At 37.9% G+C, this 17,525-nt stretch overlaps 1 long non-coding RNA gene across 3 annotated transcripts in view; it reads right to left on the bottom strand.

The window, feature by feature from the left end:
* LOC132513904 (uncharacterized) overlaps positions 1-17,525 on the bottom strand; it is a 62,631-nt gene that overhangs the window by 18,248 nt on the left and 26,858 nt on the right. For all 3 annotated transcript variants that reach the window (XR_009538570.1, XR_009538568.1, XR_009538569.1), the window contains exons 5-6: positions 5,627-7,177; positions 4,857-4,976 (exon numbers count right to left, since the gene is read on the bottom strand). This is a non-coding gene — a long non-coding RNA (uncharacterized LOC132513904). The remainder of the gene's footprint in view (positions 1-4,856; positions 4,977-5,626; positions 7,178-17,525) is intronic.

Raw genomic sequence — 17,525 nt, 5'->3', positions numbered from 1 at the left:
ATTATATTAGAATATTTTCAGATAGCAAGTTTGTTGAAGATAGGCACTATTACTAACTAGGCATTAAAGAATTTCACCACCTAAAAGATTGTTGCATATTTACTGACAGCGATGGCAAACTCCCATCTGAAGTTTTGCTTCCTAGTTCACTTTCAGGGACACTTTGACCAATGCTGTCATTAGGCAATTCTGATTTCTTCTTAGTACTGGGGGTGCATGATGCGAGGCACTTCACAATATGCTAAGAGGTTCTAGAAAAGGGCCTTTGTATGGATGGGGTCTAGGACAAACTATGAGACCTACATTTCTACTTCACACACTCCAGTGCAACGTAGAGAGGGAGCAGCAAAGGTGAACTAACCTTAACTTCCAACGATGAGAGATCTTTTGTGCCGCTGCATGGGACTCCTTCAAATCAATAAAACAGCCAAGCAGGGAAGTATATTCATGAGTCCCACCCATACTCCAAGGACACATTAAAAAGTATTTATTCCCCCCTTCTTGTGTAAAGCATGCCCAGTTTGTAGTTCCCACATGTATAAAACCATATGCTTTTCACTTAAAAATGCCAATTTTTTTGTGCTGGAATCTGAAACTGATGATTCAGAAGCTGGTTTTATTCCCATCTCTGCCAGTATGTCACTTTTAAAGGTTGAAATAAACAAAATCTTTCCTTTCTTGACTGCTCTTAATATGCGTTTGAGATGTGAACCAGGAAGTGCAAAGGAAGCTCAGAAACTAAGCACCGAAAGCAACTCATCCAAAGGATGAGTAACTCAATATAGGGTAATAAATGCAAAGTGCACTGGCCATTCTGGCAGTGATCAAAGATTGCCTATATCAATGTAGGCATCACAAAGCTCTATGGGCTAAGTATACCACAAACAAAAGGCATCAGGCTCATTCCTCCTCCCGATGAAAGCAGGGGTAATCTTTGTTCTCTTCATCGCAAACCTGCTCCAGATTATTCTTGAGGTCAATACCTGCAACCATCCTTCTGGTTAAAAACCATCTCAGTAAGAGTGGCATGGACATATATACACTACCAAATGTAAAATAGATAGCTAAGTGGGAAGCAGCCGCATAGCACAGGGAGATCAGCTTGGTGCTTTGTGACCACCTAGAGAGGTGGGATAGGGAGGGGGGGAGGGAGGGAGACGCGAGAGGGAAGAGATATGGGAACATACGTATATGTATAACTGATTCACTTTGTTATAAAGCAGAAACTAACACACCATTGTAAAGCAATTATACTCCAATAAAGATGTTAAAAATAAACAAACAAACAAAAAACCATCTCACTACATCCTTGAACACGTGCTCTGGTCCTAACATAAGGTATGGGATTTCTTAAATCTTTTATTTTGGAGTCTCATCTAAGACCTCCTAACTCTAGAGCACATGCTGAACTACTGCACTTAGTTAAAAGGCTGTAAGGGCAGTGAGTTCCTGAGATGAACACCAAGAGTTCATCATAGAAGCATCTGTCTGGACAGCCTTCTGGTCCTGATAAGCAGAAGCCAGTAAAAAGTACAGCTAAGCCAAAGACATCCCATCCCAAAGGACAGCTGGAATTTCAGCAATACTATGATTGGAGACCCCTCAGGGGACCCAGAACCTTGTCTACCATGGTGTACTATTCCTTGGGGAACAAATGTTGCGTGTTCTTCCTATTGTCCTACAGAGGAACTCTCATCTTTGAAGAATACTGGCGTCCTGTATTAAGTGAACATAGTTCCAGCAGCAACTAAAACTTCTCAATAGGTTAACTTCTCTTAACCTTATCCTCAAGTGTAAAACATGCAAACTAGGAAGTGCTTCAAGTCAAATTACTGAATCAGATGGCCTACAATCTAATGTCTGTAGTTATGTATGTTGCTCAATTATCCTGTACTTACCGGACAGGAAGGTTCTTTGAGGCACGTCGAAATCCACAGAAAATCTTTAAGATCTTAACACACTTGATTATCCATCGTAGTTCCGCCATCCTTCTCCCATTAACCCCCAAATTGAACAGTGATAAATACTCAGGAAACACTGGTAGGACACAGGCTGGCCCATCAATCCCACAGGTATGAGAAGCCGGGGAAAGAGTGGAGAGGATTCTTGGATGTAATAATAAAGGCATCTCAAGTTGGAACTTTCTATATAAAGACGATGGTCCCTGGACTCCATTTTCAACATATTGAGCAGCTTGGGAGTGAGAGAGAGAAGAGGCAAAAGAATAATTTTTTTCAAAGTCACTGCTAATAACTACAGTGCCTGCTTGATAGGGTTGTGTAATAGAGCTGCAGCCATCCCCGACTGAGGGCACTTGATAGGTGACAAAATCCTGTGTCCCCTGATTCCTACAGGATATGCATCCTTCCCTCCATGCTGCCCCAAATAGCTCCTCTGCTGCTCATCAGCTTGACACCACATCCCCATTCCACAGGAAACCATCCCTTCCCTGCTGCTTTCGTGGCCTAAATGACAGCCACAAGTGGTCCCTCTCCCAGTGCTTGAGCTTACCCAGAGCATAAACAATCGCTGGGCTCCAAAACACACAGAACCAGGATGGGCATTAAGGGGGCAGAGGTTAGGCTGAGCCCTGCCAAGGAGATGGGGTGATGTGAAGATAGCTGCTGTGATCACATGTCTTCTTGGACTGATGTTTGATTTCTTCAAAGCACTATGCAGTCTTTCTTCTTTGAAACCGATTCCAGATGGATCTTCCATCCCTTCCCTTCTTCCCTTCTTGCCCCAAGCCCTCAGGCCCTCAGCCCTACCTATCTCCCTTACCTAATAACTCTCAAACAGAACTCCTAATAGCATCAACCTGTATGACAGGAAATGCTGACTATCCCACACCTTACTCCCTACTTCCCTCTTAAGCTAAGACTCTAAAATCCCTTAAATACCAAAAGCAAAAGTACTAGAAGGGCTCATGCAGTTTCCTTGAGTTTTCAATCTATCCTGGGCCAGATAAGCCACCCACACCCAACCCACGGATCTCAGTGTTCACACACAGAAACTTATAGGGCCTAATCAGGCAATTAGTCTATTCAGCTCTAATACCCTATAGAATATGGATTTGTATTCTCTCTCTTAACCACACACCCCTTTCCTTGAGGCTCGGGAGCGGCACTGTCCACCCCAGGACAGCTCTGGTGTTAGCAGTGGCCCCAAAGAACTCAATCTCAAACATCTTCTGAGATGCACCAGTTCTTCTGATGCAGCAGCAGGTTGTCAACCATGGCAAAGTCTAATAATGCCAAGTGAGTCTTCATCCTACCACCCTGCTCCTTGGACCTAAAGGCACTTCCCAGATTCTGCCTCAAGCTATGTTACAGTTTGGTGTGAGGGGACATTAGGCATCCAACAGCAGGGTAAGTGTAAGTGATTACAGTTCCTGATATTTGGCATTCCTTAGGGGCCAGGGTAAAATAAGTGACTTCCTAGACAGACGAACTCATAGGCACTGTGAAATGAGAGCTCACTAGTGATATGGTACAAGGCTAAAGATTAATGGGGGGAAACCTACAAAGGACTCCCTAAATTGCCCTGCCCACCCTCTTAGTAGGTCAGTTCAAAATTCCTCCTTTTGTGAACACTCATTTACTTAACAGTCAAGCTGCTACCAAACTAGCTCAGTCACCTGGGGTTAAAGCTTCAAAGGCAGAAGCAGGGAGGTAAGGCACAGAGAATAAGCTAGAGTCTAAAAACAGAAGCCTTCAACAAGTAAGCCCACCACACACAACTACCATTTTAAAGGTAAAAGGAGAAGTCTTAAAATGAGACAAATGAAAGACACCAAGAGGCACCAAGGGGCACATAACTCATTCTTCAGTGACTCCACAAAGCCCCTCACTTGTCTGGCTCAACATGGACCCCAAAAAGCCAGCACACCACTCTAGCTGAACCACTGATGCTCTCGAGCTCCCAGGAGACAATGATGCCAAAAGACCATGATCCCTACACCCCATACCCCATTTATATTCCAAAAGGATAAATGACCCCACACTCACCCCCATCTGCTTTGCTGAGAATTTTATGAGGATTTATTTATTGTATAAGCCTGCCAGCTTTCCCAGCCAGGTGGTTAAACTCTGAATATGAAGGGTTGGAGAAGGTGGAGGTGAGAAGGATGATTTAAAAAAAAAAAGAGAGAGAGTATTAGACTCAGATAAATGAAAGGGGGCAAGAAGGAATAACTGCACATGCCAGGGGAAGGAGAGTGAAACAGCAATCGATGAGGGGCCTTGATGTAGTGGCTAAGAGTGTAGACCCTGCAGTATGATCACCTGGGTACAAATCCCTGCTTTGCAAATGACTTGCTGTGTGACCCTTGACAGGTCATCTAGACTGTGTAAGCTGTAATTACCCCATCTGTAAAATCTGGATAAGACTACTCACAGAACCTAAAGGGTTACTGTATTAAATGCTTTAATACATGAACAGTGTCTAACACACAGGAATTACCCAATAAATGTTAGTTGCTTCTGAATCTGGGCTCCAGCGATCTGGGTCTATCAGTCACTTTGCTTCGCTGTTTCAGCCCTGACACAGGGATGCTATTCTCACTAGGGCCATGTGGCCAGGTAAGAAACTGTGCCTGGTCTAAGGACTTGCGCACATTACAACTGAAGTGACTCACACGTATGTGAATTAAGTATATTTAACTTCAACCTGAAAAAACTTGTGAGCTAGAAATTCAGAAACTTCAAGGTCAAGTCAAGGCTGAAGGCCAATAAATAGAAAGAAAGCGTCTCAATCTCAAAGGAGTCCCTGGAAAAGGAGTAAAGCCTGACTTTCAAAAGGGCTGTAGTTAACAGTGGAGATGCAGGTCTGACACCCAAAGCCCACCCTCCTCCTACCCTGTCGAAGCAGGTCTCTGTCAGGGCAGTGAGCACTAGTAGCCCCAACAACTGCCACAGAAGTGTCTTTGAAGAACAGACGGTGATCAATTCTCCCTCTGTGCACGACCGTTTTCTTTCCTATTAAAAAAGAAAACTTATTGAGAAAAAACCGCCCTGTTGGGGAAGGCTAACTGCACTTCAGTTGAATGAAGGTTTAACTGCTGAGAAACCATATGTATCCCTTAGACAAATATATAAGTGCATACGGGTCATCTGTTCCCAAGCAAATATGGGGAAATTTTCACAGGTGTGAAGGTTAGCCATGCTTCTCTTCCTTTGAGAAATGTGAGTTAACTGAATCCCAAACAATTCAAAGCTTTCCTTGGAATGTAAAATGCCACAAACAGCAGAGCCTTCAAATTCAAACTGTAACTTAAAAAGCATTCTGATCTTGTTAAAATTATTTTCTCTCCAATTCACACTCTGATTATCTGTACAATGTACATGATATGTACACCAATTATAATTTACTTATCAGAGGATGTGGGGAAGAGCATATCTGCAAGGCCCATGGTAGGTAATAATCAATAGGAACACAGACAGATATTCAGTTTAGGCACAGCGAAGCTCTGTTTTTAAGGGATTTTCTTTAAAACCAACCAATTGGACTATGCATTATAGTTTATAAATTATTCTGTAGTTTAAAGGAATAAAACTTCCCCCCTCTGACAGAAAGACAGCCCTTGTCCCAACAACATGAAAGATAATGAGATGGAATGATCGCTCACCTGACTTAACTCAGCAATCCTCCGTGGATGAGATGGAAAGTCAAATGGAGGATGAAGACCTGAAGATTGAGGAGCCTGAATTTCCAAGGTTGAACCTGGACAGAAACATCTGGGGTAAAACAGTTGACTTGATAGCAGGTTGGCTCCCAGGAATCTCTCTATCCTGGTAGCCAGATAAAGGAACCAAAAGGCAGATCTCTACTTGGGAAATCAATTGAGTAATTTGGAACAAGTCTCATTCTAAAGTGCTTCTTCAGGGTGGCGGGGGAGGGATAAATTGGGAGATAGGGATTGACATATACACGCTACTATATATAAAATAGAGAACTAATAAGGACCTACTGTACAGCACAGGGAACTCTATTCAATACTCTTGTAATGGCCTATACGGAAAAAGAATCTAAAAAAGAGTGGATATATGCATATGTATAATTGATTCACTTTGCTGTACACCTGAAACTAACACAACATTGTAAATCAACTATACTCCAATAAAAATTTTTTTTAAAATGCTTCTTCCATGGAGTGTGGTTAAATCACGAAAACATGTGTATAATAAAGGTTGTTAGGACGGAGACATCACAAGAGGAAATACCAGAGAGGTCAAGGGTAATTAAGAAAGTCCAAAGATGACACTGTAGTATCCTGGGGCAATTAAGAGATTAGGCTCTTCCATCATAAGACATGGGTTCAAAAAGGGAGTCTACAATTTACTGTCTGGCCATGCTTGGATGAGTTTTGAACTTCTCTTGGTTTGATAACCTGTCTTTGAAATGTAATAAAAATGATACTAACACCAGAGTTGGTGAGATTATTACATCAAGTAGAAGCAATTAGAACAATTCTAGGTTTGGCTATCTCTAAAATGAACCAACCTTGGGAGGAAATGGCCTTTATTAAAAGGTCTTTTCTGTATGGTTCAATTGTGTGTTTGAAAACCAGATGTGGAGATAAGGGTCATATCCAGGTGTTCTATTAGAAAGGTACCCCAGTTAATCCTAACACACCTACCCTATATACTCTAATGATTGCCTCTACTTTGCTGGTCCAGCATTTAAACTTAAAAAAAAGGGCAAATCTTAAAGAGTTCCTTATCTTCCTAGGAGCACAGTTACCCCTGGACATTGAAAAGGACCTCAATTTACCTCCAACTAGAGCATCATTGATAAAAAGATAATGAGAGAGAACCTACAGAGCAGAGACTCTGGGGATGAACTGCTTGAATTGCTCTGTGACATTTCGGGAGCAAGGTTACTGAGTTTAACTGACCTCAATTACGGCAGCTGAAGAAAACAAGGGATAATATTAGAATTTACTTCCTGACCATTAAAACTGAGTCAAAGCACACATAGAACAGTGTGTAGGGCTTCCCTGGTGGGGCAGTGGTTGAGAGTCCGCCTGCCGATACAGGGGACATGGGTTCATGCCCCGGTCCAGGAAGATCCCACATGCCATGGAGTGGCTAGGCCCGTGAGCCATGGTCGCTGAGCCTGCGCGTCCGGAGCCTGTGCTCCGCAACGGGAGAGGCCACAACAGTGAGAGGCCGGAGTACTGCAAAAAAAAAAAAAAAAAGTGAAAGAACAGTGTGTAACACTTACTATGTGCTCAGTTAATGTGAACTATTGTTATCAAAAGACTATTATAAAAGAAAAAGGATATTGTATAAAACCGACTGCTGTCTGTAATAGAACAAATAGATATGATTAAGAGGTATTTAAATGAGAAGGAATAGTTGTATTTGGTAGAAAGTGCTAGGAAAACAGATTAAAAGGTTAAAATAATATTTCAACCATTAAAAGTGTTATCAACTAGTGAAAGTGAAAGGAACAGAGGCATCTCATAACATAGGACTGAAAGAGGAAGGTAAAGGATGGTGGATGACAGCAGGGCACAGAATGAGTATGTCTGTCAGAGGTGAGACAATAAATTAAGTGTGAAGGGATGTAGGGATGTATGGACAACATTTGCTTATTGAATGTGGGTCTAATTACTTTACACTTAACTGTCTTCACATCAGCTAATCAAGAGGTACAAAACAAACAAAAAATAATCGCGTCTCTAACAAGTTTATAATAAAAGAAATTATCAGGGAGATACGTACACAAAGATGTTTCTGTAAGTATGTTAACTGTACTGATATGTTCAAATTTTATTTTTAAAAAAACTTAATTCTAATGTCTAAAAAAGAGGGAGATGTTATACCAAAAAATCACGGTCCAAATGAGATTAGTGTGTATTCATATTTAAAGACAGGAAAATGTTTTCGTTAATTTAAGAGCCATCTAAAAATGTTATCAGTATACATACATATACTAAAAAGAAATGTACCAAAAATCTGAGTGGTTCTGAATATTCTTCTTTTAATTGTGCTATGCTTTTTTACTTCAATTTTTTACAATGAATACCTATGCCTTTTATAATTTTTTAATACATTGTATAATGGGGGAAAGAAAATGATTCTTTGAGTGATAGATACATAGATTTGAACTTATTCCTCCCTAAAGAAATTGACTAAACGTCCTCAGAAAATATGAAGAGAATAAGGAGAAAAGGAAAGTAAAGAGCAAATGTTCAGGAAATAGACAGCAATTCTACACAAAATACTGACCTATATTAAAAATTATAGCTAAAAGAAAAATACATTTTAAATCACATAAAACTATTTACCCAATTAGTATTACTGTTCAATTTTAATCAAGGAAAATAGACATTGATGCCAAAGGTATCTCAACTAAAATAGGAAAATATTTTGTTAATTTTTGGATAGCCTGTGCTGATATTAATATAGATGCCTCATAATTTCAGCAGACCAAAGTTTTATCTTAATACTACAGAGCCAATTTCAAGATTTTTATTGCAAGAGTTAAATAATTCTCTACTGTACAGTTTACTATGAGCAATTTAATTAGCTTAATAAAATGTAGAAACAATTAACCAAAAACATTACATGCATGTTGTAGAGCAGGGCTATCCACTAGACAATAAACAAAATGTGTTTTATAAACAAAGTGTATATATAAACAAATATATACTAATATATGTTGTATAAAAACAAAATGTGTCATATAAACAAACTGAATGCATAAATAAAGTGTGATATATACATACACACACAATGAAATATCATTTGGCCATAAAAAAAAAGCAATGAAGTTCTGGTACATGCAACACTGATAAACCTTGAAGATATGCTAAGTAAAATAAACCACACACAAAAGGACAAATATTATACTGTTCCAATTATATGAGGTACCCATAATAGGAAAATTCACAGAGACCAAAATTATATTTAGAGGTTACCAGGGGTTAAGGAGAGAGGGAATGTGACAAATGTACCATAGTAACTGACATAAAATGTTAATATAGGGGACCCTGAGTGGGGCATATATGAGAACTCTTTGTAAATTTGTGTACACCAAAAACTATTCTAAAAACAAAAAGTTTATTTAAAAAAAAATAACCAGAATGATGACATCCACATCCCCCCAAATTTTACTCTATAAATAGGTCACCACACATTTTGATCTTTCCATGTACTAAAAATTAGACTTATTACAAATTCAATAAAGGAAATTGAATCAAGTTTATAATAACCTTGTTGAGGCCCCTGATGTGCAAGGAAAATTTGGGGATAACCTGTTTTGTGATATTGTGCTAAAATACAGGTTAAACAATCCACAGCCTTGTATTTTGAAGAAAATTAATTAAGCAACTATAAAAATGGTTAAGTAAAACATTTCTAGATGGGCAACTGAGAAGAACTTTAATAAAAATTGTTCATATTTTTCCAACTTTTGCAAAGATACCATCATATAGAAATCATATAAAAATACTCACACAAGGAAATATGGATCATGTTTTCACTTCACCATTATTTGTGAAAGGAACAAAAGGCTTTAAAGTACTATGTTAAATAAATTATATTATGCATAAATTTTAATTTCAAACTAACAGCCAAATATTCTGATGTATAGTCCAGAGTCACATGTTAAGTGCCAAAATTGATAATTTTTAGAACATAAAATTGAATGACTTGTGTATGACAAGGGGTCCTGTTTAAGGCATGCAAAGACACAAGGCAAGACAGAGGACTCTGAATATGGCTGTCATGAAACATCCCATAAATATTACTTTGATAAGACTATCTCAACCAAGAACACCAGCAATGTGCAGCAAATAGGCATGCAAGGAAGCACAGATCATGAAATATTACTTTTTCTGCTTTAGCTCTTCTATTATGCTATGTGTATGCTGATTAAAATCACCCTGTATATTAATTTTAACATGTAAAATTTCCTGTTATAAAGCCCATGTATATATATATACACCATACATCTTTACGGTACACCTGGCAGGAAAAAAAAGTATAAAAGCAGCTGGGAAAAACAAAAACCCTGTGTAGAACTGACACAAAATAGAATAATGAAAAAAATTCAGATGGAGACTACTCTAGTAAATTGTTAAAGTGGGAAAGTCAAGAGCCATGATGAACAGTTATTGACACAAATATTATGTAGAACCAAGAAATTTAGAGTATATGGAATGGTGTCAAATAAATGAATCTAAGTATGGACAGGCAGCAAGTGGGCACAGCAAATAGTAACATCTTACACAATCAAAATAATTCCATACTGTCACAGAAAAGACAGTTAATGGACTCACACACCAATGAGTCCAGAAGCAGACCCAAATAAATTATGAAATTTAGTATTTGACAAGATGTAATTTTAAATGAGTGAGGAAAAGATGAATTTTCAATAAATAGTACTGGGCAATTGGCTAGCCTTTTAAAATAGAATGTGAGATCATTATATGACTACTGACATCAAAATAAGATCTAAATGGAACAATGATTTTGATTAAATTATAGAAATACTAAAAAGTTCAACTTGTAGGGCAGCTCATGTGATGTTTTTTCCCTCTGGCCTAACCATGTGGTACTTATATTCACAGATTTCCTAAAATTGAATCATCCTTGCATGGCTGGCATGAACACTACTTGCTTATATACTAGTCATGAATATGCTTCTGGATCCTTCTCACGAAGTTTATATTTAGGTTATTTGCTTATACACTTGACCCTTGAACACCGCTAGGGTTAGGGGTGCTGACCCCCCCACGCAGTCAAAACTCCACACACAACTTTACAGTCAGCCCTCCATACCTGGGGTTCCACATCCAAGGATTCAACCAACTCGGGATGGTGTAGTATAGAACGTATTTATTGAAAAACTGAATACTCGTATATAAGTGGGCCCTGGCAGTTCAAACCCCTGTTGTTCAAAGATCAACTGTATATCACTGTCAGAGACTGGTCCACAGATCTATTTTTATCAGGCTATTGTTTCTACAATATGCTGACTTTATAACAAGAGTATCAACTTATATATGCAGAGACTCCCTCTGAAAAATTACACATGAAATTAGTAACAGTACTTATATCTGGAAAGAAGGAAGATTGAGGATTAGAAACCAGGGGTGGAAAGGCAACTTTTAACTATATCCACTTTAGTACAAACTGAACTATTTACTATTTGCATGTATCATTGTTTTTTGAAAAAAACTATTATAATCTGTGAGTGACAGTAAAACTGGAACATTTTCAAAGGGCAATCTAGCAACCTAATGAATCAAATTATTAAATGTGCATATTCTCTTTACTCAAATCATACAAAATTACTAGTGCAAGTACCTCAGAACAAGTGTACAAGATACAGAAAAATATAAATGACATGTAACACACTGTTTGCATTTAGGGGATGACACATATGGTATTGTAGACATATTGGTATTATATTCATACCAATGTTTATTCAACATTTAATGAGCACCTACTAAGTGCCAGGCAGTTTTAAGAGATGGAATCACAGCATTCTAAAAGGATAAAAATGCTTGGTCTACAAAGACACAAACCCTGTATATATCAGCAAAGAGCTTACATATCAGCAGCAACAACCAAATTGCCACTAGGCTGCCAATCAATCAGGGGTTATAGGGAAATACACCAATGCAAGACGGCAGGCCACCTTATGATATTCAACCTAACCTGCGTTGAAAGTGTTAATGCTCAGCAGACTCCTATAAATTCTACAATATACCTTTGAGTTCCATGACTTCGGTAGAAATTCATTGGTTTTAAAGATGTTCATACAACCTGTTGGAAGTAGATATGTCTACACCCTACATTACAATGTAATTTCAGACCCAGGGTGCAATGCTTGTATAATATGATATGCCAACTATTCAATCCCAGGTACTGACAGACATCATGTAATCTCTCAACTAGAAAATAATAGAGCTGACAAAGTATCAAACTACCAATTATAGATCAGTCACTAAAGTTACTATAAGATATACTGACCCCTTGGGCTTGATCACAATATTTGGTCTAACATCAGAGGGAACATTCTGGGTCAAAGGAACCCCCCAAGCAGAACTTAAGCCAGACACTTAACACTACTTCAACAGATTTTTAAGTTTCTACAAAGTGAAAAACAATTGTAAATTATGCCAGGGTACCAAGGTATCATGATTCCAAGAGAAAGGAATGGGTGATGATCAACAACGTGAAACTAAAAAATGACAAAATTTATCTAGAGACATCATGAAAAAGGCTGCATTTATGACTGACATGATTCCTGACCCAGAATTACAAAAATTTTAGAAAGAACACCTAATGGACAAAAGTAGGTCCCTTGGAACCTCTAATAATTGGAATTTAAGCCCCTTGGTGGCAATATATTGATATATATGGTGGCTAAGTCCACTGTAAAAATACCAAAAGTCCTTCAGAGAACAAGATCTACCAATGTTAGCTTGGTTACTTGGCCCCAAATATGGGTTCTGCCTTAGGGTACAGCTTCGGTGATAAAATTCCCCTGAAGTCCAATGTTGCAAAGTCCTCCTCCTCTCCCCTCCTATCACCTCTACTGTTAGGTAACCTTCCTTCCTACGTACCTCGTACTTAACTCTATTATACTTCCCCTAGCTTATTGATCTCCCAGAGAAAACCTAGAACCTACTGTATGTATAAATTATGTACAGTACCCATGCATGGTACAGGAGGCATTTAATGTATACAAGTTGAATAAAAAGCTTATCAAGAGGAAAAATGAGTGAACATAGCTTTTTTTTTAAAAAAAGAAAACCTCTTATTAAAACATAGTTTATCCTCAAGTCCACTCTCTAGTAGGTCTGTGTCTTTATTCCCATCTTGCCCCTAGGTTCTTCATGACCTTTTTTTTTTTCTTAGATTCCATATATATGTGTTAGCATACGGTATTTGTCTTTCTCTTTCTGACTTACTTCACTCTGTATGACAGAGGGGGAAGGGTAAGCTGTGACAGAGTGAGAGAGTGGCATGGACATATATACACTTCCAAGCGTAAGATAGCTAGTGGGAAGCAGCCGCATAGCACAGGGAGATCAGCTCGGTGCTTTCTGACCACCTAGGGAGGGTGGGATGGAGGGAGACGCAAGAGGGAAGAGATATGGGAACATATGTATATGTATAACTGATTCACTTTGTTATAAAGCAGAAAGTAACACACCATTGTAAAGCAATTATACTCCAATAAAGATGTAAAAAAATTAAAAAAACAAAAAAACACATAAAGACTAGCATGTAAAAGAAATCAACAGATCAGCGAACACAATATACCTTAGAAATATACACAATATATAAAACATTACAGTAAAAATTAAAGGTGTATCTTGTCACCAGAACCTTCCAAACCTATCAATTCTGCTACCTTCCCCCTCTCTATATAAAAAAATTATATATAGAAAATTCTTGTTCTCATCCCTGGATACACCTGCCCCATTCTCCCAACACCTACAGGTAACCACTTTTATATAATCTGTTATTTTTTTTAACATAAGTGAACATTGTCCATTTCACTTTTTCACTTAATATATCACTGCAGAGACTGCTTCCTCATGTGTTTTTACAGCAACCTAGTATTCCACACTCATGGGCTCCTGGGTTGTTTCCAATCTTTTACTATTATAAAACTGTCTGCAATGTTACATATGCAATTTGTTTCACATGTGCAGATACACAGGATCACTGGATCAAAGAATAAAGGCAATTATAGTTTTGATAAATATCTCCAAAGTGCCCTCCATAAGTATTATACTATTTTGTACTCTAACATTCTATAAATGCCAGTTTTCCCATAGTCCTTCCAGCAAAGTTCTCAAGTATTAACTTTCTCTGTAGTTTTGTTTTGCATTTCTCTTATGAGCTTGAGCATTCTTTCATAGGTTTAAGTGTTGTTTTTCTGTGAACTGTCTCTGTTCATGCCCACTGCTCATTTTAAACTGTGGTCTTTTGATTTTATTTAGAATCTTTTTATACATTAATGGAGATTAGCACTAAGTAATACATGTTGCATATATTTTCCAATTTCTCATTTTCTTTTGACTTCATTTAGTGTTTTTGACATGAAGTATTTTATTATGTTAGCTGCGCTTATGAATCATTTTATGGCTTCTATGTTTGAAGACACAGAAAGATAAGGATGTGTTTACAAATCAGTGAGCAAAGAATGGATTAACAAATAGAATAACCAAACAATTGGGAGAGAGAAAAAAGTAAATCCTTTCCACTTAAAAAAAAAATTAATTAACGATTGCAAGATTTTAACAGAATAAGAAAATATACATAAACAAATATACTGATTTAGCCTTGAGATTTAGAATTCCTTTCTAACAGTAAATCCAAACATTTTTTAATACATTAAACTCGATTAAATTTTATATCATGACATTTATCAATCTTCCATATTAAGAATTTTGCTTTTGGTATTAGGAAAAGCACTGATATCCTTAATGTTTTAAGCACTCTTTAAAAAGAAACATTTTAATGTTGTTTTAGAAGTGCTTTCCATTGTAATAAGCCTCTCTTCCCTTGGCTCCTAAGTGAAACTTCTCTGCAGTAGTAGTCTTCTGAGTCTACTACTGTTAATTCCCAACCTAGCCTAGGAAAGAGCCAGTCAGGATGACAGACTGACAATTTACATGCACTCAAGTTTTAAATATGCATAACGAAGTGAGAGAACTGGATCTCTAAGGATTCATGGAAAAGCATAAACTATGAGTAAGCAGAAGTGTAGAGAAGGATATAAAAGGTCAAAAGAAAGAGCAAAACAATCAGAGGTAAGGTAATGATAGAGCAGAAATGCAGAACAGGGGAAATCCCTGGTGGCCCAATGGTCAGGACTCCACGCTTTCACTGCCAAGGGCCTGGGTTTGATCCCTAGTTGGGGAACTAAGATCCCACAAGCCACCAAAAAAAAAAAAAAGAGCAGAACATGGCCCATAAATAGAAACAAACTCATAAAGGGTTTCTCCTGATGCAGTTACCATGCCAGAGAGGCACAGCCACTCACCCGTTCCTTTGGTGGGTTTCCAGTAAAATTCTTACCTCCCTTACTGCTCACGATCCCTTGTAACCTTGCAAATTATCATCCCCTCATTTGCGCTCCTCATAACAAAAAACTTTACAAAACTAGAGATAAAATATAAAAATGTATAATATAAATTTGGTCTTTGTCCTCTGTTGGAAGCACAGATCTCTAAAATGCGTGAGTGATGGAGTGTTCTTTTGTTATTTACAAGAAGTCCATTTTGAGCACACCTGAGTTTATGCTAACGAGGTGACTCAAGATGGGCTTAGTTGCCAGAAAGACCAAGCATATTAGTAGAAGATTGGAACTTTCAGCCCTATCCTCTAGACCTTCAGAGAGGAGAGGGGCTGGAGACTGAACTTAACCAACTGACCAATGATAAGACCCCAATAAAACTCTAGAAACCCAGAGCTCAAGGAGCTTCCTGGTTGGTGAACACTTTGATGTGCCAGGAAGGTGACATATCCTGAGTCCAAGGGGTGAGAGAATGGAAGCTCCTTATCCAGGGTCCTCCCAGACTTTGTCCTATGTATCTTTTTCATTTGGCTGCTCCTGAGTTGTATCCTTTATAATAAAACTGTAATTGTAAGTATAGCACTTTCAGGGAGTTCTAGAAATTATTCTAGCAAATTAACAAACCCAAGATGGTCACAGGAATCCCTGAATTTAGCTGATTGGTCAGTATAGGTTGCCCTAAGATTTACTAAAGGGAAGGCAGTCTTCAGGAAGATGTTGCCCTTAACTTGTGGGATCTGGTATTAACTTGGGGTAGTTAGCATCAGAAATGAATTGAAGCCAGGTGATGTCAGAGACCTGGTGTCATAGCAGTATCAATCTCTCACTGTCAACCTACCAACTTTTTATTTTTTCCAACATAGTATATTTTCATTAAGAAAAAAAATCAAACCAAAACACCCCATAAGAAATAATAATTACTTATGTAAACCTGTCTCAAAAGATAACCAATGTGAACATTTTGGTGTCTTAATAGACTTCCATATTTTTACTTTTGATGCAGGAAAATACATCAAAAGGGTTACAGCAATTTCTTCAGTTTCTGATAAGGGAGAAAAATACTATTACCTGAATCGAATTATGCCCAGATAGCACAATCAATCTGCTTTTAAATCTTCTCAAATGGAGAGGCCTGTTACTTTAAACTAACTTTCAGTTTTTTAATTAAATTCATGTGAAACCGTAGAACAAAACTTTAATATTCCCTTGGACTTCTTTCTTAAAGAATGGTTCCTTGAAGGTGAATTTCCTAATTAATGTGTGGGGAAGGAAAGACACCCAAAATTTTAAATTAACACACTTCTCTCAGTTAACTATTTCCAACAGTGTAAGGAGGAAAAAAGGAAAAAATAGCCAGTATATCAAAGATTTTGTTAAAAATACTTTACAAGTTAAGCTTAAGTCACTCTTTGACATAACCTAAAAGGCTTCCCAAAAATTTTTTACATGCCCCAAACAGAACGGAAATCATATATTTGAACTCACTCTTATCACCTTAAGCAGTACCTGAATGTGATCAATCATAGAATGCTATAATTTTGATCTATTCTTATACATTCAACCCATGTACACAGGAAAGAGTTAACATAGCAGGTCTAAGACTACTATCCTCAGAAAGACCTGCTTGCAAGGTTGGCCCTTGGCTGGCATCAGGAAACTTTACTGGTAAACAGTTCCCTGCACTGATAGAAAACTTTCCCTAACTGATAAGGGTGGCTCACTGTGCCTAAATTGCTTATATAAATAATGTGGATCACGTTGAATACCTACTTTCCTTCTGGAAGTCTGATGTCTTGGTATGTGCTAAGCAGAAAGTGCCTATGTGACCAGCCCACAATAAAAACCTTGGTTGCTGAGTCTCTTAACAGGTTTCCCTGGCAGAAACATTGCACACGTGCTGCTGTATTTTTATTGCAAGGGGATGCTCTGTGTGACTGCTCATGGGAAGGAGAAAGCAGATGGAAAGCTGCACAGGGACTCCTCCAGACTCCACGTGTGTCTTTTTCTTTATGCTAACTTTAGAAAGGCTATGTATCCTTACTATGTTAGCCCTGAGTAAAACTATATGCTGAGTCCTGTGATCCAGTGACACCCCCACATATCATCCATTTTTGATATTAAGTAGCCAAATCATATAGGCCACCCTTGTTTTCCTTGAAGTTTCAAAATGCATTTTTACAACCACAATTAAATATAATATATATTTACATTATAACGATTAGATGTTTTGGTTATAATTATCCTTACTGTCACATTTTTTAAATCACTGGATTAGAACTGTCAATAAATGAGGTTACAACTATCATAAAACATACAACTTAGGAACTACTTCTGACTTAGAACAAAATGTTAAGCTGGTTTTTAAGCAGAACAATGCATTTTCTGAACTAGGCAAGGTTTTTTTTTTTTTTGAGAGGGCACTTTACTCCCCACAAAAAGAAAAAAAAGTACATTTGTTTCCCAAACTTGTTCCC

Source organism: Lagenorhynchus albirostris, chromosome X (assembly GCF_949774975.1).
Source record: "Lagenorhynchus albirostris chromosome X, mLagAlb1.1, whole genome shotgun sequence".
NCBI classification, from domain to species: domain Eukaryota; kingdom Metazoa; phylum Chordata; class Mammalia; order Artiodactyla; family Delphinidae; genus Lagenorhynchus; species Lagenorhynchus albirostris.
Note: the sequence above shows the minus strand (reverse complement) of the source record. Positions and strands in the feature narration are given on the sequence as shown.